Raw genomic sequence first — 22,627 nt, forward strand, 5'->3', positions numbered from 1 at the left:
AACTTGTGGCTGGTCCTGGTCTTGGCTCTGGAGCAACACAGCTATGCCGTATTTTCTTTCTTCAGGGCTAAGTCACTGTCTAAGCCTTTGGGCTTGGATCAGTCCTTAACATGATTGAAGTTCACTTGTCTCAAGGTAGAGGAAGGGCCCCAGGATTTGGCCCCATGTTAATATGGTGACTGATACTGAAAGTATGTTTTCCCACAGAGTGCCTCACAGTGAGTGTATTTCTAAAAGCTCTGCAGAAAATGTAAACAAGGTAGAAAAGTCAAGTCTGTAATGAGCATTCTCTCTGCAGAAATGATGCTCATGCAGTGATGAAACTCTTCCTTCATTTGAGCTCTTCTCACTTTGTGACATGTATTTCTTCTTATGGCACAGCTTCTGTAAATCCATAGTGGTGTCACAGCATATGCACATTAGACATTAGCTGCAATTGAATCTGAATTTTGTCATATAACAAAGAGAAGAATAAGTTTCAGATAAAAAAAAATATATTTAATGGGATTAGAAAGAACTACAGATATTCTTTGTTATTTTTTATGGTTGCACACTGTGTCAAGAGTTTGGTAATTTATAAAACTTCTTGATAGAAATATATGAATATACCAGTCAAAGTAATAATTAATTCCCTTGAGAAAATGCTCATTAAAAAAAAATCTGTTACAAAAAAGAAAATTCTAAGAAGCTAGGAGATCACAATGTAAGCTAGCTGCCAATTAAGCCTTCATGGGGTTGAGAAAGGAAAATGAAGGCAACAATATAGCTTTCTGACTGGGGATTTGATCTTCAAGATAACCTCTGAATTGCAATGTTTCACTTACTTAAAGCTCTGCTGAAATACATCCTAGCTGATTATGCCATAATACTGTACATTTATCCTCACATGTAAGGAAGTATTCTATTACTCATAAATGCAGTTAGTTATGAATAGTAGACAATAGTACCCTTTTAAGAAACACGCCTGTTAGGAAGATAGAATTTTTTTTCTCCATCATATATCCCAAGAATGTCTTTTTTTACCATAAATACAGGACCGCTTTTCTGCATTGAGTTAACATCTATTGTACTTTGACTATATATCATCAAACGTTTTTAGAACCAATGAGGAGAAGTGTTATATGAATATGCTGTAGAACCTGTGCCAGCAGAGCAGAACTACAATCTAAGAATCAACTATCTAATAAATATATTTAGTTTGATGAGCTATTTAAAATATATTCACTAATAACCACTGTCTATGCCTAAATGGCCTCTCTGCCTGTGGAGAGCACACCTTCCATGCCACAGCCCCGAAGATGTGTGTCCCCTGAAGTGGATGGGTTACCAAAATCATCCTGTTGCCACAGTTTGTGCTGCTGCAAAGTACAGGGAAACTTCCATGAAAAGAAGGAACTTGTGCTAAAAATGGTGTGTGCAGAGATATGCTACAGAGTCCAGGTGGTTCAATTTTTCTCTTTACTAGTAAAAAAGAAATTAAAGTGTTTTTGTTGTTGTTGTTTTTTAAGAAGGTGAAGCTTTTCACAGATGTTATGTAAACGTAGGGTAATGTAACTTAAAAGTCTTCCTACAATAGAATCCAATTTAGCAACCTTCTCTGACATCAAATAATACCTCTTCAGAGAAGATTTTCCCCTACCATCTAATGGCTGTGACTCATGAGCCCTGGTGAATCAAATGGGGGAAAGGCAGGAACATGTCCCCAAGCCTCTGCCCCTCTCCCTGGCTGGAGGGTCCCTCCAAAGTGACAAAATGGCCATGCCCTCCCTTTCTCAGCTGTTGCAGTTCATTGCCTGATTTGCTCATTTAAACTGCTGTTGACTGAAATTTACCTTAATCTGCTGGGATGTGACTTGTGATTTAGAGGAGGTGGGTGAGGGGCTGACTACGCAGCCGAGGCTTGTTTCTGCTGCCACTTTCTCAAGTACAAATTGAAGTCAAGTGAGGCAGAGCAATGTGGAAGAGGCCTGGGCGCAACAAGAACCAGTAGCCCTTGGCTATTAAATATATGTGTATAGAAGTGGACAAAAACAAACACTGCAAATATCCTGCCAACGGTTCAGACACTTTCACATCACAGGGCATAAACTAACAGGTTAAGTTGGCCAAATGCAACAGGAGGCCATTTTCCATCTATTTGTTTTTAATTCTGCTACCTGTTTTTGGAGGCAAGATACACACCACCGGTGGAATCATCTAGATACAGCTGTAGATAACAGCATATTTTGCTTGTGCTGACAAATTTTAAGGCCATCATGCAACCTTCCCCATGGGCTCCTAAGCCTGCAGAAGCCCCTGAGGTGCAATGGTGGAGTCACCACCCTGCTTCCTACCACAAGTGTGAGACAAGGAGATGCTCCTGTGTGTGCTCACTTTGGGCATGTCAAAGTCAGGAGAAAGGTTCTAATTACTTAGTGTCAAGATCTGGTGTTTCATTTACGTATGGGGTGACTTTGCCACTTTTTGGTAGCCACATAGGAGCTAGCAGGATTTTATTCTCCATATTTATTTATCTTTTATATGGAATTATTTTCCCCTTTCAAAAGTAGAGCACAATTTATGACAGTGAGAGCTGAGTATGTTACATAGTAATAAAGGTAAGCACTAACAGAATAAAGCTGTCTAAAGGGTGCTATAAATGTATCTCATTAATTTGTATGCAAAATATATTTTGGACTCTGCTCAGTGCATTGCAGGTGAAGGCTGTGTGGGAGCCAGAAATGATGCTGTGCTTCCTGCGTCCCTGAAGCAACGTTGGCTTGATCCTGGACTTAATCTGAGATTAAGCATCATTATAACCGTTGGAGAGACCAGTCGCTCCCTTTTGTATCACAGATGGTAGCTGGAGCATAAGGAGCATCACCTGCTTGAAGGAAAAGAGGAGAGAACTAATGATTCCAGCCATTTTGCCCCACCTCACCAGTACAGAGAGGCTGCCTCTCAGTATAGAATTATAGCGTCACAGAATCATTAGGGTTGGAAAAGACCTCCATGATAATCTGGTCCAACCATCCCTCTACGACAAATGTTGTAATGGGGTATGTTAAACCCCAGGGAGGCTTATGAGTGCAAATCAAAATTTTCAGGAGTCCTATTTCCCCTCTATGTAGTTTTGAAGCTGACTCAGAACCCACAACATTCATGAATCTTTAGGAATATCTCAGTCACATCACTTAGAGGTGTACCCACAACAACAGCAATGCTTGCATAGTGCTTCAAATAGTATGTGTGAGCATTGTGCAGAGGTGAAGATGGCAGAGATGATCCTTCTGCTACTCTACTCCTTATTTTGAAAAAAAAAAAAAAAAAAGTCAAGCTGGCTTTCTTCCAGGGGGGTGGGATGGAGGGTGAAATGTTAATCCCTATTTATGTCATGAAACTCCTAATTTTGTTGTGAATATACACTATACACCCACACACACGTGCACGTACACATACATACGCATACACATTTTGGTCTCAGTCCCACAGAGGAGAAATAGCTAAGCAGTTATACACAGACGATTGTAAGACATCTGAAAGCACCCACTGAATTTGGTGAGGATTGCCCCAAGGACACCGGAGCAGTTTGTCTCTTACTGCCCGTGGAGAATTGGTTGTTCCATGACTATGGTGTCTAGCTCAAACAATATGATTTCTTTCACCTTTAGCTCATGCATCAGCTGGCTCACAAACTTAGGTGTGATATTCTGGCCCAAGTCTTCTGCCATGAGCACAGACACACACTTTGTAGAAACTTAGGGGAAAGGTCACTGTGCACATGGACATCCATGGCATACGGAAATACAGCACTTTCTGTGCTAAAGGAAACTATGTCACTCTTTGTGTTAAATAAAACTCACTTACCCTAAAATGAAAGCTAAGAAACAAGAGAAGTGCAGGTTGCAATATTCAATGCTCCGTTGCATATCAAGGAATACAAGCATGTCCCTAAACTGGGAATGGTAAATCACAGCCAAATATGTGTCCTGAGAGAAGCTTTTCATTCTGCAGAGACATGTAATTCATGCCAGAAGTCCAATTCTCACTATTCATTATTTATTTCCATTTGGTTCTTTTCTTCTCCAACATGGAGATCTTGAAAAAAAATCCCAGGAAAGGCATTAAAAAGCATGTTGTGTTTTTGTGAATATATTATTGTCGTATTCTAAATATACCCAGATTATCTGGTGAATATTTGGTAATTAAAGCCCCTTATCTTAAATATGACCATTCAAAAATCATCCAGATTTGTCATCTAAGCATTAGATTATGGAACCCTGAAAAAATGACACTGTTCCAATGATTTTTCCTGTTGAGTGCAGGGCTTTGCAGTTCCTTTTTGATGGAGTTGCAACTCAAGAAAAATCACACAGAGGCACAACATCTTATGTCATTCTGCTGGAAAAGGTTAACGTGTTTTTATTGTTTGTACAGAGTCAGTTGGACTCACGTACTGTTGTTACTGACAAACAGAGGGACAGGCAAGTAGGATGATTTTAATTTGTAAATTATAGTCATGTTAGGACATAAGGGAGTATTTGGTAAGTAGGGCAATGTTTATATGTTGTAAATGCATTCTAATATTTGGAAGTATCTTAATTCAAAACAAAAGATATAACTGAAGGGTTAAAAACAATAAGCAATGGGTAAGCAGCAGTCTGACAATTCCAAGTAAAAGGATAGGAAAAGAGTAGAAATGGCATTCATCTGTAGGTGTTTCTTCTGGGGAATTATCTCTAGTCATCGCCTAGTCATGAGACAAGTTTTTGCCATAATTACAAACCCAGGCCACTGTGGCTGGGCATAGTCCAGGGAGAAGGGCACTGGAAACAGTGGTTAAATGATATGAAAAAAAAAATGCTGAAAGACAAAAAGACGGAAGTTTGTTCATAAAAAATATTGGGGAAACGGCTCCTTCAGGATCAGGAAAAAACAGCCCTGGAAACATAAATTATGTGCCAGTTCCCATGTTATCAGTATCAGAGTACCTAAAATGTATTTTTATTACAGGAAAATCTGACTAAATACACAGACACTGACACAATTCCCCAGTGTAAAATCCCTAATGCCTGGTTTCTGGCAGGAAACCTACTTGGAGCTGAGGACCTGTCTGGTTATGCATCAAGTATTTGTCTCCTCCGTGCCATCCCAGGGAAGCCCCTGTCTCTGTGTCCCCACTCTCTCCCATGAAGACAGCACCTCCTATGTTGTCCAGTTTTCTTTCTTCTTACTTGCTCATGAAGAAGTGTTGTATTCTCCACACACCAGCACCAGAGTGTATCAGTGCCCCTGGTGTCCATGCCAGCTGCTGAGGGATGGTGCTGTGCTGGTCTGCCACCCATTGCCTGCTTGCAGGCTACACAGAGATGCAGTGATGTGGGAGAGTGGCTCTTCTGACGGTCTTGCCTGCTCACTCCATCACTGCTCACCATCTCCGTTGCTGATTTCCCCGACCACTCCCACACCTACTCCTCTGGTGTTACTTCCCACCTCCCAAGATCCCATTTCTGTAATATATACCCTTGCATGCCCTGCCTTCACCCTGTCCCACCTTCTCCTATCCACCAAAAGATTAGGGCCCATCACAGCAGAAATCCTGTTGAATCAACAGCTCTCTTGTCCTAGTGCTCACTCTTGGCAGCTCAGAGCACTACCTGGTGCTTCGGGCCCCACCTCAGACCCCCACTCACCCAGCTGCCTTATTTCCCTTGTCCCCTTCCTGTCCCAGTCACCTGTGTGTTCCTTCTAATATCTGGGGAACACAGGAAACCACACACAGGAGCACCAGAAAGCCAGCCGCCTGAGATGAAAGAAATGATGGTCACCACTCCTAAAATCTTTAAACAATGAAAAAAGAGAAGAAAATCAACCAAACCCAAATCCCAGCACCCCATCCCTGAACAATAATGGCTAGCAGACATTTTTTACCAGCAGCCAGGGCACACTTGCTGGCTGCTTTAGGCTGTTTCCCATTTCCAAGAAGCCTAACCTGATGCCCTGGCCATCAGTACAGAATGGTAAGCAGAATGGGAATTTAGCTGGGGTGGAATAGGGAATGGCAGCAGTTGTATCAAACAACAGACTGCTGCACTGGAGTGAGTAAATACTACGTGCAGATTGATAGACCAGGGAATTAGCTGGGTTAGACGGTGCCAAGGTCATGCACCCTGGATGCAAAGGAGTCCTGGTCTTCCACCCTGTCAGGATTCCCTGGTGATGGACTATCTTCTTTCCATGCCCTTGGCCACACATTTCAGATGCTGAGTCAGTTAAATGGTTTGTCATAAAGTGGTCTTTGTTCTTTACTGGATTATGACAAGATATGTCACAGCAAAGGTCAGCAGGCATGAAGAACATCCACAAAACCTGTGTGAGGAGTCTCTCCCGGTAATAATGATTCCTGGACCAATCAGTCCAAGATGTGCTGCAACAATACAAGACGATTTCTTAGATTTTCCATATAATTAATGGTAATTCAACTAATAATCTGACATTTATCTTCTGCTCTGCCTGCTGTGTTTGGGACTATAGCCACTCCATTATTATATGTGAGCTGCAACACTTGCTCTTGGTTCTTATTTATTCTTCCTGGCTCCATCCTCATCAAGGTGTAAGAATAAAAGAGTTTCAGCTTGGTTTGTAGTCTTCTTTCTATTTATTGCTTTGCCAAGACAGGAATAATTTTTGGAGAGATGAAGCCAGGTCTCTTTCCCTTTTCTTTTTATACTTCTTTGCTTGTGTCTTACCCCTCAAGTATCTTCCATAAATGGTTTTGTTGGAATAAACTACTCACTTTCTTCTGAAAAATAACAGGAAAGTGCAGCTGCTCTCCCACCAAGTCAGTTTTATCCAAAAGCTTAGAGTTTTGCCTTCTCTTTCACAGAATGGCTTGCATAGCATGAAGAGACATCCCTGCTTAAATGTTTCTCTTTTCTTTTAAGTTCCTTTCTCTCACTAAGTACAATAGCAGCATCAATGTCAATGGTACAAAATAGTCACTAATCCCTTGGAGACAATTCTAGAGTTGAGAAAGTTAACCTTTATAAAATGCCTGATTTGAGAGAGAATCTCAGTCATATATAGGCTACAAACTCAGCACCAAAAAAGAGAAACTTGATTTACCCTGTAGTATATAAAATAAGCTTAAACTGAGATTTTCTTGAGAGACATATTGTTTAAAAAGTATTGAAACAAAAGGTGAGCTAATCTGAAAACAAGTATTTTCAAACCTGAGCTTGCTAGCTAAAAGTATTCTTAGATTTGGCCACCAATTTCTTTAAAATTTAGCATACCTGGAATTAGGATGAGATGCATTCTACTTTGGGTTTGACTTGTTCTTATTTCTAAGGTAATTTTATTAAAAAAAATACTATGCCATATAAATATACTTGTCCTGCAGCTATAGAGCCCAGCAAACCAGCATTTGAGTTCTCATTCTTATACATTTCAATATTAACAATATTATGTAAGAAGCACAGGGACTGCCAGCTATTGTGATTGTGGTGGCTGATATATTTCATGGAAAAATCCTAATTTCAGTTGTCATTTCCAACCTATAACAATCCAGATAATCACAAGGCTGAATTATTTTGGGAAAATTTCTGATGACATTGTAAAACTATAGATGCTGCTGAGGCTAGGAATTTATGTATATTTGCATATGTGCACATATTTGTGTACATTTTCTGATTATCCCTAGTCTTCCTTTTTTTGTTGTTGTTTTTGTTTTATTTATTTTTTATTTTTTGAAGTTCCGCTATTCCTATGTTTTTGAACTGCACTATGAATTTGGTAGAGGAAGGTGTCTTGGTGTTAGGAATGTGCTTTTTCCTGTTTTTATAGGAACTGGGGTTAATGGCTGTGGATGAAGGGAGGGAAGCTGAATGGATTTTTGAGTCAGGGCCTGGCCAAGCAAGGAAACTGGAGCTATGAGTCAGACGGGAGGAGACTGGGGCTGGCTGGCCTCAGAAACTGGGTTAGGAACTGTCAGAGAGAGAAGGCAGGATCACGGGGAACACTCAACTGTACAGCGCATCCATGTTGTCAGAGCTGAAGAGGGCTTTGAGGTGTTCCTAACAAGGACCCAAGCACTGGTATACAAGAGAATTACCTTTTCTGACCGTACACCTTGACATGGCCTCTAACCACACAATTTCCTACTGTTTTCTTCATCAAACACCTACCTCATTCACTGTGCAGAGTGGATGTTATTCATCGGCTTCATTCTCATTATTCAGTGTAATGGCCCTACATCCTATTTACTGCTCACTATTCAAACCCTGTTCCAAAGATAGAATAATTAATTTCCTCATGGGCTGTTCCTCATGGGCACTCATCATTACAGTACTTCATAAATAGTAATTCATTCATTTTCACAACACTCATGTGAGAGGTAGGATGGTGCTATTCCCATTTTTCTAAAGGGGAACTGAGGCAACCAGACTTTAACTAAGGCCAGCATTTACACTAATTATAGATGTCCAGGCTAAGTCTCCACACCCCGGTTTGTCAGAGTGCTTGGTTTTACACAGCTGTATGTACCATCAGCGCACAGCTCAGTTGCAGTCATGAGCAACAGGCAGTTGAGAAGACAGACTGCTGCTGAAGTGTCAAGTCAGATGCTCACAAAACATAGTAAGTGACCACATATGGACAGCCTTCCTTTCCCCATAGCACTGCAGATGAGGAAGAGGCAAGGACAGACACTTCTGTGTAGGACAACACTCAACTAGGAGGCCCTCCTTTCTCTTCCTGCACATTTCTTCACAATGCTCTAACCTTGCCACACATCATGTGTTGGTCCTTCTCTATTACATCTCCTAACTGATTCTCAGGTGAGTTCATCCATATCACACTAAAGACAGACAACATGAGGAGAGCAAATTAGGACTACATAAAGTATTTTCTTTATTTATTTTTAAATTAGGAGTTCATAAACTAATTTATTTTTTCCTATAATTTGAATGCCTTATAGTGTGATATTAACCCTGTTAAATTTTGTGTGTGGATGCTATCCTATATCTTTCTTTAAAAAGTCAATCTGAGTACCCCACAGAAGTCCCATCATGATGGGTCAGAAATGGGAGTGATTGAGCTTGGGTATTTGAGCCAAGAGAATACAGGTTAATGCTACCCTGTATGTACACCAGTGCTTAAGAGAAATAAGGCACTTGTTTTGTGGGTGGTTTCACAGGTGTATGACAGATGATACCAGATGCTTGGGGTCCATCCAAGGTCCTGGAGATGATCAGTCAGTAGCCTGTTCTCTCCTCTATTAGCCTGCACCCTTTAATCTTCATCCCACCAACTCCTTGACCCAGAGTTGTCCAGTCCCATGACTGTGAATCCCAGTATTCCCTCCTAGCTCCACCAGGCACTCCAAGTCTTTCTCACTGTGTTTTTCATCTGCACCTTGTTTTCTGCCCACCTCAGTCCCAGCTGCTGTTTCTTATCCCCTTGTTCCTCATTCTGGTTTCAGACTTCCTACCATCCCACAACACAGTAAGTCACAAAGCTGCTCTCCTTGGTCCTTTTCCTAGGTTTCCCATCCTGCCTTGTAAGTGCTTCTTGCCAAGTATGACAGTCTTTCTTCCACACTCTTAAATTTGTTGACATCTAATCTCAGGTTTCTGCCTCCATTTTTCTGCTGTCATGCATCCCATGGGCTGCCCAGGGAAGTGCCCCTGGTGTCATTTAAGAGTTGTGTAGACGTGGCACTAAGGGTCATGGTTTAGTGGTAGGACTCAGCAGGTCAGGTTGATGGTTGGACTTGATGATCTTTTGCAACCTAGGTGATTTTATGATTCTGTTGCACGATTCTGTTGCCTGCATGGTACAGACTGAATCTTTGAAGGATGTCACTGCCAAATTCCTGAGAAGTATCTACTGAACTTGAGCAAAAGCTTTGTATTTGGTCAAATTTTGTCTGCTTTCACATTCATGACATCAGGTTAGGTCCTCTTCTATGCCCAAATTAATGTCTGTACTCCAAACGATAGATATATTAAGCAGTTGCAAAGACCTTTTTCTGATGTGGGCAGAGTAATATATTTTCTATAATCTTGTTCTTGGAAATAGCTGAACTATTTTTGCTAAGATTTTAAAACAACAAATAAATCCAAGCAAGGCAGATATCCAGCATGGGGAGTTTTAGTTGAACACTTAAAGTCTGGCACAGTTATATGCAACTGAAAAAAGGGTTTTATAATGGGAAGTGTCAAGCTTTAAGTATAGGTGGCACTTCCAACTCCGCCTATAGTATAGATTGGATTAGATGCCTGGTTCTGTTCCCAGGGCATTCTGGGTTAAAACAACTAATTTACAGTGGAATAGGAAGAAGTTCATATTTTTCTCAGGTTAAAACATGGCATTGTTGTCCTTAAAAGAAAAAAAAAAAAAAAAAAAAAGGAAAAAAGAAAAAAATCACATCATTTATCTAGAAGATTTATTAATTTACTGGTATTGGCGAGGAATGCATAATTTGCTGACAATATGGAACGGATGATTATGGCAACCAATTTTATGATAGTCATATAAAAGAGAGGCTTAATAATAAAATGTTAACAATTATAATTTAAAAAATGAGTCAGCTACAGAGAAAATAAGACAAAGGCAAAAAGAAAAAAGAAAAACCTTTCAGAGAAAAATGTTTTATTTCCATTTATTTCCAATGCTTTGCAGATGTGTGTGGGGCAAGTAGGAGGCTAATATATCTCACTTTAGCAGTACTAATTGTTTGCATTATCACAATAATCAAATGCAACCATATTAATCTCTGTGGTTATTAACTTGATTTTTACACATTAAGATTTAGATTTAATCCCCTGGGACCATCTATTAATGCTTTTAAAGTTGAAGGGTTTCAACAGTTTTAAGTTTTTTTTCCTCTCTTTTAGCTGCAGGCAGTAAAATTTGAACGTGTGTGGAGTTTTGTATTTTGCATTCCTGTGGGATTTTCAGAGACACTGCTGTCAAGGACCATGAATCATGTTAATACATAGCAACCTCTACAGCTATTAAAATGTCTGCAATAATGTGATTATTTTAAAACGGAAAAACTAATATCATATGTATTACTTAAAGATCAACCTTTTTTTTTTAAGTCATTGGAAAGGACTGCTTTTGTGAGGGGGGAATGGAAACATTAGTGGTAGTCACTAAAATGCAAAATGTCTAATCTGCTGAGAAGAAAAACTTCAGTTCCTTTTAAGAAACACATCCTTACTGAGCTTACAGTCAATGAAGCATAAAAATGGCAAAAAATCAAAAAATAAAAATGAAGATCGATAAGCATGGAAAGCTATTTTGTTTTTGTTTAGCCAAATTGTGGCTGCTCTGACCTGCTGGAACAGTATCCAGTTTCATGCTTTCATGGTCACTGAGTGATGACACCCAAGCAGAAAACTGGGCATGGAGGTGTTTTTATGAGACCTCCATGCAGAAAGTAATGCTGGTATTGAATAATGATATGAACTGGTTAAAAAATCATTTTTTGAGGTAGATTTGTCAGATGCATCATTTACAACTTATACAAACAAGAAAATATGGTGAAGTGACCCCATGAAAGGAAATAAGAAAGTGTTTTGGTGTGTATTACAGCTCTAGTCCATAAATATTAACTGCAAAGACAGAAACAGTGAAATACTGTTTTCAACAAGAAAGAATATGGTTCCTCAGTTCATGTATTTTGATTGCAGCTGTGCATATCTCTATAGCCTTGTCCTCAGCAAACTCTCCCTTGGGTGCCTGTTTTGCTGGGCAGCCTTCAGGCAGCCACCCCTTGACTCCATATATCCATGAGAGAAGAATGGGAATGTCTACAGTCTCTCCATCTTTTCTGTGCATGTGTTCCTGACTGTAGCCTTCTCCTCTCAGTACTGTAGCATCTCAGGTTGCTTGAGAGTTTAGAGGTCTGTGCCTCATCCAAACATCACAAGGGGAAAAAGGCCCCATCCCAAATAACAGCTGAAAGACACTGTGGGCAAGACATGCCTACGGAATTGCCTTTCCCCTTGTCCACAACCTGTAACATAACTCAGAAATTTATCACACAAATTTGTTTTACAATTCATTGTATTCTCTGGGTCTGGATCACCTCCCTAGAGCCTGAGCTCTTCTGGGACAGGTGGATAAAGGCTCCTGCTTAACTGATGCAATGTTCCCATCTAATCCCTTTTGTAGATAGGAATTTAGCTAGTACCAAGTGGTTGAGCTGTATTTTTTACAGTCCAAAATACAATGCTCTGGTCTTTCAGTACACAGGTGGCCAAGTACAATGTGGTGTGTCATGCTGGGTGCTCAGAAGGTCTCTGTCATGAAAGAAAGGGCTCACGTGCCCTTGTTGAAGGTCAGGTGGGTGCCTTGGACAAGCATTTTAGCAAACCAGTTACTGGCACCACACCAAATAATTTTAGATTATGGAATATAGGCGCTCCATTAGCATTGTTTTAAATTGCACTTTCTGTTTTGTAAAATCAAAAAGGAAATTTCATGGGGAAAAGAAGTCTCGCATTCATGCAACATTAATGTTTAGGGAATAATGTGGTGTTTTGCCATGTTAAAAGAATTATTACAAACCCTTCATTGAGAAGCTCTAGAGATCTCATACTTTGGAAAAGAGACTTGATAATTGGATGTGCAGGAGGGGGAGGGAGATGTATGTGGAGGGTGTCACTTTTGGTGACAGCAATGAGCTTTTTTGTGTTTCTGTGAAAAAAAAGGAGTCTGATCTGGCCAAACTAGAAGCCTTTGAAAAATGTGAGGAGAGGATAGCTGCAGGTCAGCGTGGTGCGTGTAACTGGAGCTCAGGGCCAAGCAATTCACTCCTGGCCTACGTGCAGGAGAGAATACAAGCTCATGTGCATGCCGACAACAGTGCTTGGAGAAGGCAAATTAAATGTGCATGTGCAACTTCCAGCAAGTGTATTTTTTCACCCCCATGGCTATTTTTTACATTATCTGAGCACCCTGAACACCAGTAATAAAACCCATCAGTACAGTGCAGGCTTGCATCTCACAGACTTCCAAGCAGAGGCAACCTGTGCTGTGCCAAGCTGAGTAGGCCGAACACCAGAGGCTGCCCCCAGCGCTGCACCTCATGGTGGGAGCGGGGCTGAGGACCCCCAGCAGGGGAGCGGGCAGCCCCTCCGGCACCCCCTGCTCTCGGCCAGCCAGCCCAAGCCCGGGAACAATGGTGCAGAGCTGCCGAGGCACCAGGGTGAGAGGTCATGGCATCCCACCGATCCGCCAGATTTGGGGGCAGATCCCACGGCCTCTCCCGCCCTGAGCCAAAAGCAGGTCTTCTCTTGCCCTCCCTCCCCCTTTGCAACCCTGGCAAGGGGAGCCTGGGAGGGATTGCTTCCCCAAAACTCACCTTTCAGCTTTTTTTTTTTTTTTCTTTTTTTTTTTTCTTTTTCTTTTTTTTTTTTTTTTCCACATAAAAAGGAACGAGACTGTATGGAAAATTAACTAGGCTGGTTTACGGGTCATGTGTGGGAGAGACTGTGAGCATTTGTGCACAGGTCATTGTTGGATTTCACAGTAGATGCTTTTATCCCTGGAACTGAAGCTGCCACGTATTTCGAGATACCTGCGTATTTTGTAAAGCTGGAGGTCTGGGCAAAGTCTCAGCTCTGCTGAAATACCTTGGGCTTGGAGAGCCGAACCAAGCGACAGACTGAGAAAAAAGAAAAAAAAGCAGAAAACATAAACATGTAAATGTGACATCTGTGATTCCACTTTACCCAGCGTTTTACATGTGTGAAAATAGCTCATTGTCTTGCAAAAGTGAGAACTTTGGGGTTGAAACTGATGACAGAAATGAAGGTGACTTAAAAGGAAAAACCAAGCTTATTTAAATTAATTTAAAAGGAAAAAAAAAAAAGGCAAAAAAAAAGGTTATGCCAACATTTTCCTGAATGATAGCAGAGATGTATGCTAAAGAATAGGTGTTGACAGAAAAGAAACACAACCCTTTAATAAAAGAGGTGGGCAGGCAGACATATGAACTGCTGAAATTTCAGCATTTCAGAGTCCTGTGGGTAGAGAACACTAGAACACAGGAAAAAAAAAAAAAAAAAAAAAAAAAAAAAGTAGAAAAGATCTTAGGAAATAGTCACCTCCTAAAATTTTTGATCATTTCAGATGCTGTTTCACTTGAGAAAAGAAACAATTCATATATATATGAATTACAAGGGAAAAAGAAGACGGGGAAAAAATAGAAGAAAAAGACACATTAATGCTTTAGTTAGACTTCCCTTTCAGATATCCTCTGCACTGTGTCATAATAAATCTTGCATCTTGCTTCTCAGCTGAGGTCTCTGCTGCAACATTCTTCGGTCGCTTTGTTTCAGAGCAGTGTTTGCACTGAATTTGAGGAGTTCTCTAAGCAGCTGCAACAACAGTGTAATATTTCCTCGCTATTTCCTAGCAAAGCATGATCAGAAGCACACTTTTGGGGAGGAGATTCTGGGGGAGCATTGCTTTGGGTCGTGGTGACTCCCGGAGTCTGACAGCCTCTTGACAGTTACTAATATCAGCAGAGCAAATGTGTGTAGCCTACTTGCAAGGTTTGTGATGTGTTTTTGATTTCCTGCCTCAGAAATGCGCATTGGCTAGAAAGCGAGTGAGGCACACGATGCTCTTTCTTGCCATACACATATCAGGAAATTGTTACCTATGTGCCCAATTTACATGTTGCAATGGGCTGCTAATATTCAGAAAAAAAAAAAATCTTGCTTTTTGGCTATTCAGTCATGTGAACATGAGTAAAAATGATCATTTTTAAAGAACGTGACTTCAGTGTGATTGTGACTTCACTGTGATTCTGTCCTCATCTAGGCTTGCAAAGGGTGCTAATTCCCACAAACTATGCTGTATTTGTCTTTCACTTAGCTTCTTCTTTCAATGCCTTTATTCTCCAGAGGTCATGCCATTGTCTTCTGAAATCTTGAAAGATCTTGCTTACATGTGAAAAGTGGGTTTTTATAAGATGCACAATTTCAGAAGTTAAAGTTATTCAGGGCACCTTCTTCCAGGGCAGCAAATTAGTTGTGATTATTTCTGTTTATTTTTCTTTTTCAATTTCATATACATAAAAACAATGGAAACAAATTACATCAATTTATGAAAAAATATTGATCTATGTTCATTCAGAGGGGCTGAGATTCGAGACATTTTAATAGATAACCCAATATTCTCACTGCCCTTTGCAATGCAACCTTTAAGCTGTTGGTCTTATTTCCATGTAAGAATCCTCTTCTTAACATGCTTTTTTTTCTTTTATTTTTTTTTTCCCCTGAAAATTTTCTTACCAGTGACAAAAGATTTTAAAACAGTTCTAAGAATATTTTCCTGGAATATAAATCCTTAAAATGAAGTTGTTGATTCTGCAGAAGGATGCAGATGAAGTTGTTGATTCTGCAGGAGGGTGCAGACTTTGCCTGAAGTCTCCAAGTAGACAAGGGGCATTGCACAGCCACAGGCATCCAGCTGCCTGCCAGTCCTTGCTGACTGGAGCTTCTATCAAAAGCAAATATGAATTCACATTTATGTTGATCGATAGTTTTATTTCTGTAGCAAATGGGGAAGAAAAAGAGTTCACATTTCAGTGTAAATATGAGTGCTTCTGCATGTTACTCGGTGGTACAAAATGACGGCAGGTAATTTCCCCCATTTATTTTTGGGCTTGACCATGACAAGATACTTGTTTCCATCAAAATTGGTAGAACTGTTTATCTGAATGTGACTTAAAAAATGCTGTAGAATGCCTTCCAAATGCTTTATGGAAGATTGTATTTATTATATACATATATATATATACACACCAATCCTCCTAGTTGGGGTAATGTTTACTCTCTGGCTTCTCTAGGAAGGAGCAGAATTGGCTTACAAGAGAAACTAGGAAACACACTCTCATGTAGTTTCTTTAAGACAAAAAGATATTTTGAAACATACTGTTCATTCTGGCATCCTGATAATGTGTTTCAAATTAAGAAAGCCGCTAAAATAAATTGAAATTAACTAATTAATTAATTAATTTCAGTCCCAAAGTGAAATGGATAGCGGGTACATATCACTGACCAACTTTTAAAATGTACAAACAGCACTTCCAGATTTCTCCCTGTTAAAAGACATCTAAGCAAGTGATTCTTCTTTTTACCATCCCAAACCCCTAGAATATGGTCTTTATGGATACACTTCAGAGTTCAGCTAAAAGATCATATTGCTTTAAAATGGGCATACTAAAACGAAGCATGCCTGGAGGAGAATTTGTAAGCACAATTATGTTTGCCATAGAGTTGCTAGGTCAGTGGGCGGTATACGATGCACCCATCTTTCTAGGAGCAGTAGGATTTCCTGCTGTTTTTTTCAGTAGTGACCTAGAAGGAGGTTAATGATTCCAAAGAATGACTTTTCCCTTAGGGAAAATTTAATCTTCTGACCTTTTTCTCTATCTGTCCATTCCTTTTAAGTCACAGACCCCCTTCATTTAGCTTACATCAAGCTGTTTTATTTTCTTCAAAAACATGGTTGAAGTGATTGCTTTTGCTTTCATTTAACCCTTGAACTGGATGCATTTCCAAACTAAATTATTGCCCAGAATATGGAATTGCTTGTAAGCATTTCCTTCAGATTTCTATATTTGTCTTAAATGTGATTGTCAACCCTCAGAATCACTTTGACAACTGACTAACTTCAAAAATGCATGCCTTTAATGTACTCCTGCAATCATCTCCGAGAGTTGCTTTAGAAAAAGAACGTGACAGTAATAAAGCAGCTATTGGTGTTGTGTGTTTTTTTTTTTTTTTTTCCTGAGTTCTATCAAAATGCTGATAGAACCAGAGTACTACAGAAAGAAATTTTATTTAAAATACACTCACCAAGACCATTGTGTTGGTTTTTTTTGGATTAAATTTGAGCTGATAAAAAAAAATATCAGGATCGCACAGTCAAACTGTTGAAGTGCTTCGTTTTGTTTGAACTGTGCAGACACTATTGAATCAAATTTGTTGTCAGAATACTATAAAACAAAATCGCAATTACTTTATTATTCTCAGAGGTGTTGACTCTCGGGTGCAGGGAGCTCTGGAGGGTAACTGGAAACAGAAACTGCCTTGTGCTCAGAGCTGTCAACTTCCTTTTACTCCGCAGCAGACATTGGTTTTGTCCGTTCTGTACTACACACTGTTATTGCCAACATAATAATTCATGAATATTCCTTCATTTTCGGAATTATAATTAACTCTTGATTTTGACACTCTGACAAACTCGTATGGCTCAGCAGCGGAGACATCCAGGCCTGGAAACAAAGGAATTGCCATGCTGGAGCAGGCCCGTGGCCCATCCAGCCGGGGAGCTTTGGGCCTCCCAGCCCGGTCCGTGCCTGAGGCGGCAGGGAAGGCATCAGCCCCCCCAGCACACCTAATTGCAGCACTGGACCGCAGAGGGAAATTTCTTTTCGACCCCAGCTGGTGATCAGCTTATGCCCTGAAGTATGAGGATTGATAGCCCTTATAATTTTTATTCTTGCTAGTGCGGCTGCAGATGCTGTACTTAATCAAATAAACGTCTAATACTTTGGTAAAGCTAAGTAAGGGCTAAATACTCCCCTCTCTCGGGAGAAATCCTGCAGAACGAAAAAAGTGCTGAGAAATTCCATGAGGAGAATCGCATCGAGTTCCCACTACTCTCTCCCCTCTCAGGGGATTACCGTCGGTATGCTCATGGAGCGGTGGGCAGGGCTGGGAGGGACATCGAGCAGCAAGCAGCCCAAGCTGTTGTGTGTCCCCTCCGCCCCCCAAGGGGGGACCAGGCTCCTCTTCCCTCCTTCTGCCCCATAGCCCTGTCCAGGAGTGGGAGTCTGACCCATTTACAATGAAAAGCAGGAGTTAGGGAGCCCTAGAGCAGCACTTGTTTGGATTTCTGTCTGAAAATGCAATGTTTTTAGAGAGGAAACTGTGATGCGTAGGAGAGCGGCTTCTTGGGTCTTCCTCTGCAAGCCTTTTCTCCAAACCTGCGTACTGCTGGCTGGGCATGACAAAGAATTACTCTTCCTCCTTTCATTAGTTTCTCTGTTTCTTTTCTAATCCTTTAGTCCCTCCTTCTTTTTCATACTGAAGAATAGCATTGCCCCAAAAGCTCTTTTCCTTAGTCTTTTCTGCAGCTGCAATAAATTTCACAATTCAACTATATCTTCTAATAATATAAAAAGGTGCATCTCCATATATTCATTTAAATGTGCTTCCCACTTATTTTTTTTAGTGAAATGAAACAGAATAGACAGGAACATCCAAGCTCTTCAGCATCAACTGAAATTTTATGTGGTCCTAAAACTCCTCATCCTCTTCATGTTTCTAAATTAAATGAATTATTCTTTTAAATCTACCTTCTGACTCAGTCCCATGTCCTGTTTCGTTAATCATGTTTACTGCATTTCTCTGAGTGTTTTCTTGCTATATCTCACCTATAATACAATGACAAAAATAAGACAGAATGTCCAGAAATACAGCTTTTACTCATGAAATCACATAGTAATATTTTATGTCTAACCATCTTTTTTTGTTCTTAATATATCTGAGTGTCTTGCTTTTGTATGTTTTCTTAGCTACTGCAATATGCTGGCTAGCATTTTTCAGTGAGTGATGCTTACGATTTCCCCTGCTAATTAATTGCCATCAGTTCTTGAAAATATTTTCCAGCATGCACTCCGTGGCACTACTCTGTTTAAGTCTACCTGCTATCATGTTGCCATTTTGTCTTGGTTCGCTGGCTTATTCTAGAATTTCTTTACGCTTTGCCTAAATTCAGCTAACTTAAGAAAAGGCCAAGTGCTGTCTTGAATTTTCCTGTTTAGATCAATGGGCACCGGGTCTAAACACCAGAAAGCAAGCTGTGGCTGATGCAGTGAAAAAAAAAATTTTACTATCTTTACTTCTGAATCTTTTTTTAAAGATAGTTAATGACCACATTGAACAAGACCATCCTTGTTGCCACTATTGATCCCAAGGGTGATTTGGAGTTAATGCCTCTCTCTGCTCCCGCTTATCAGGGATCGTTCTGCAGTACCTGCAGGAGGGGACACTCTGGAACCTGGCTGCTCATGAACTGAAATACTGGTCCTGCCACAGCTGCCGTTCCCAGTTCTAGGTAAGTTCCTCAACCTCTGATATAACCAGCTTGTTAGGAAGCAGTGCTCATCTGCTAGCCTTTATAAAATGCTTTTAAAGGGCAAAATTCTAAGGGTTCTGATGCTTTAGGGGTTTTGGTTTTCCATTCTCTATCCAGTTTGTCATCATAACTGGATTCTAATTCTGGAGCTGCATTTTTTTTTTTTTTTATTTATTTTTTTTTTTCTAGCGAGAGACCTTACCACACGGTTTTGGAAACACTAAATAAATTTTGTCTTCTGGTTCCACTTTATCGGCTGGTTAATTAACTCCTTCCTGTAGTTCTAAGAGAGCTGAGAGGATTTAGGTAGGAGCACTGCAGCTTTTCCTTGCTATCTGTGTGCCTGGGCATATTATTTTTAGTGATTCTCTGAATAGTTTCCTAGTACTAAAGTAAGAGTTTCTGCTTTATAATTCCCAGGATCATCATTAGCACCTTTTTAAGAGATGGGTACAACCTTGGCCATTCTCCAGTCCTCTGGTACGGTAGCTGTTTTTAATGATAAATTACATATTTTTGTTAGCAGCTCACTTGTGCTGGTCTTCGGTTCCATCAGAACTCTCGGATGAATACCATCTGGTCCGGCTGATTGATTGCAGTTTAATTTCTCGGCTTGTTCCGTCACCTTTTCTGATACTCTTATTTCTGATAGTGTCTCACTTTCAACACCTAAAAAGAATAAAGCCTATGTAGTATTCATCTTCTTTGTTAAAGAACACCAGGAAGGAGCAATTTAGCTCTCTTTTTCCTCCTTCTTTTTGCATTTTTGATTGTCTACTGCAGCTGAGTGTAAGGAAAAAGGGATTGACAGCAAATACCTTTTTGTTTGTTTGTTTGTCTATAAACACTTTACTAAAAACAAACTAAAGATGTGTCAGGTATTTGTAAGGGGGTGATAGCATTAGAAGCCCAGAATTGCAAGTTCTTTTATATTTTCTGTTAATTGTGAATCGTAGTTTGCAGTAGTGAGTCACTGTGGATTGCTGTGGAAAAGCTGCCAAGGGAAGCATATATAACATTTTTTTGGATTTCAGTGTTGTTTGCTATGGCTGAGTGGAAGAATAAAGATGTACTTGTATTACCTATAGTACTGGAACCTAGAACAGGAAAAGAAATCAGAAGACAAGCTTCTACCATAGAATATCTCACTGACAAACAAGCAAATAGAGAAAAACAAAGCTATTACCATACTTACATGAAAATAGAGCAAGAAAGAAAAGTATCATAATCAGTGTCAGTTGGCAGAATATTTCCCAACTCTGCATATTTCTCTATGCACCTCCCCACTCTTCCCACATACACATCCATAACTCTCCTCTGTCTGCTTTTATTATTCACGGTGCTTTCTGTCTGTTTTATACTATAAGCTCTTCAGGCTTGTCTTTTCATATGTCCATAATGTTATATACATGCCAGTCAAACTGTTTAAATAATAATAAATAACTGAGGGTTGTTTCTTTTTTTTTTTTTTTTCCTTTTTTTTTTTTTTTGAATTATTATTATTATTATTTTTTAACAAATGGTAAGTTAAAATCAAAGGTAATAATTAGTTTAAAACAGCCCTCAGAGGCAGTCCCAGAAAAAGTGACCTTTTGAGCTACAACCTAACTAGCCAACTTTATTGTGTCTTGAGGTCAAGGCTCCTATTTCACATGACTTCAGGGTTTTTACATGCATGCTACCCTGCAATAAACCACACAGAAAGTTATGATCAAGTACTTCAGACATCTACTGGGGAACAACAACAAGGTTCAACTCAATCTGAGATGAAAGTAATCCAGAACCAGGCTGAGGAATGCAGTGGAAAATTCCTAAAAGATAAGAGATGAGATTAAAATGCAACAACAACAACAAAACAGAAGAAAAAGTCAAAGAAACGAACCAAAAAAAAAAAAAAAAACAAAAAAAAAAACACCAAACAAATTGAAACAACAGCAAACCAAACAAACAAACAGAAAAACAGCAGAAGACTGGCTAATGCAGAGCAAGAGCATTGGTTTATTTTTGAGTGGGCTGGACCCTACAATTACAACTTTGTCACCGCAGTTTGAAATCTATTAAGGGGATTTATGCTTTGCAGCTGACATTTAAAATTAAGGATTTATTGGACTGAGAATGAATATTTCTTCTGCAATTAGTTTTCTGGAGGTCGTGTTTCAGAAACTGTTATTTTTCTGTTTAATCTACTGTGGCAAGATTTTGTGTTGTTTGAACATCTGAAAAATACAAATACAAAAATCATTTTATTCATTGTAAAGAGACTCCCATCCTGAAACTGCTGGGGAGTTGCATCACATCACATTTTCACTATGTACCTAATATCTCACACTTGCATATGCTGTTATACAGGGGCAAGAGAAAGTGAGTGACATCTGATCCTACATAAATCACGCACCAATAACAAATGGAGAGTTTTAATTCAAGATTTTTTTTTTCGCTTCTCTTCTATGTGGGCTTTTAAAATCTGCTTTGCTTTTTGGAAATTTATACACATATTTCTGGGTATTGCTGGAAGCCTCTGAACAGCTGCATGTTTTTCCATTCTTGTATGTTTATAGAGATGGATTAAACTTCACTGCAGCTGAATTTTTGAATTCTTGAACTGAAATTAATTACTGGGAAACGGAGGGTATTTTTCAAATTAGGAAAATGATTAATTTAAGACAGTTGTGTTCCTTTACCACTGTTCTAAACCAGTCTTCCTCAAAACAAAGAAATGAAAAAGATCATATAGTCATATATTTACACAGTTCCTGCTTAGCAGTCTTCTGTGTCAGAGCATCCACACGCAGCAGCGGGAACAAAAAGCAGGATCTATATCAGAAGTTGGAGTATGATTTCTTAAAGGACAGATCTGTGGTTAAGCAGCAGACACGCAAAAATCAGATGCCACCAGCATCTGGAAGCCTCGGGTTGTCATTTGTGCTGCTCTAACTGTGAAGTCTGGCAGAGCCAACACTCCAGGTCACCTCTTTGAAGGCTTTATGGGTCCTGTGCAACTGCAACTTCATTTCACCAAGTCCCAAGTTAAACTGCTGCAAGGTTCTTCCACAGAGGGAACAAGAAAAGAGAGCCGAGGTGGTCTAAAAACATTTTAAGAGCAGTGAATGCTGCCTGCTCCGGTGGTGTGGCACAGCAGGATGAGTGGAGGGAAGTCACCAGTGGGGCTGGCTGGGAGAGGACTTGGTTATTGTTGTTTTGTATTGTTTGGATATTGTTGTTTTCAGTGCAGCTGACAGTAACTTCAGGGAAAAAGTATTTCTCCCTTTGGCCAAGTGGCCAAAGCTCCGAGGAGTCACACAGCCTGCGAGCAGCTGGTGGGTTTGTGCCTCTCTGAGATGGGGACAGGGCAGGGGCAGAGGCAGAGAGGAGAAAACCAGACAGTGCCAGTGCTCATGCATTGGGGAATAACTTTGAGCAGAAAAAAGTGCAAAACGAGAGAAAGTGATAGAGATGTGAGCAGAGCAGATATGGGCAA

The sequence above is a fragment of the Aythya marila genome (assembly GCF_965140915.1).
Source record: "Aythya marila genome assembly, chromosome: 2".
Taxonomy (NCBI): domain Eukaryota; kingdom Metazoa; phylum Chordata; class Aves; order Anseriformes; family Anatidae; genus Aythya; species Aythya marila.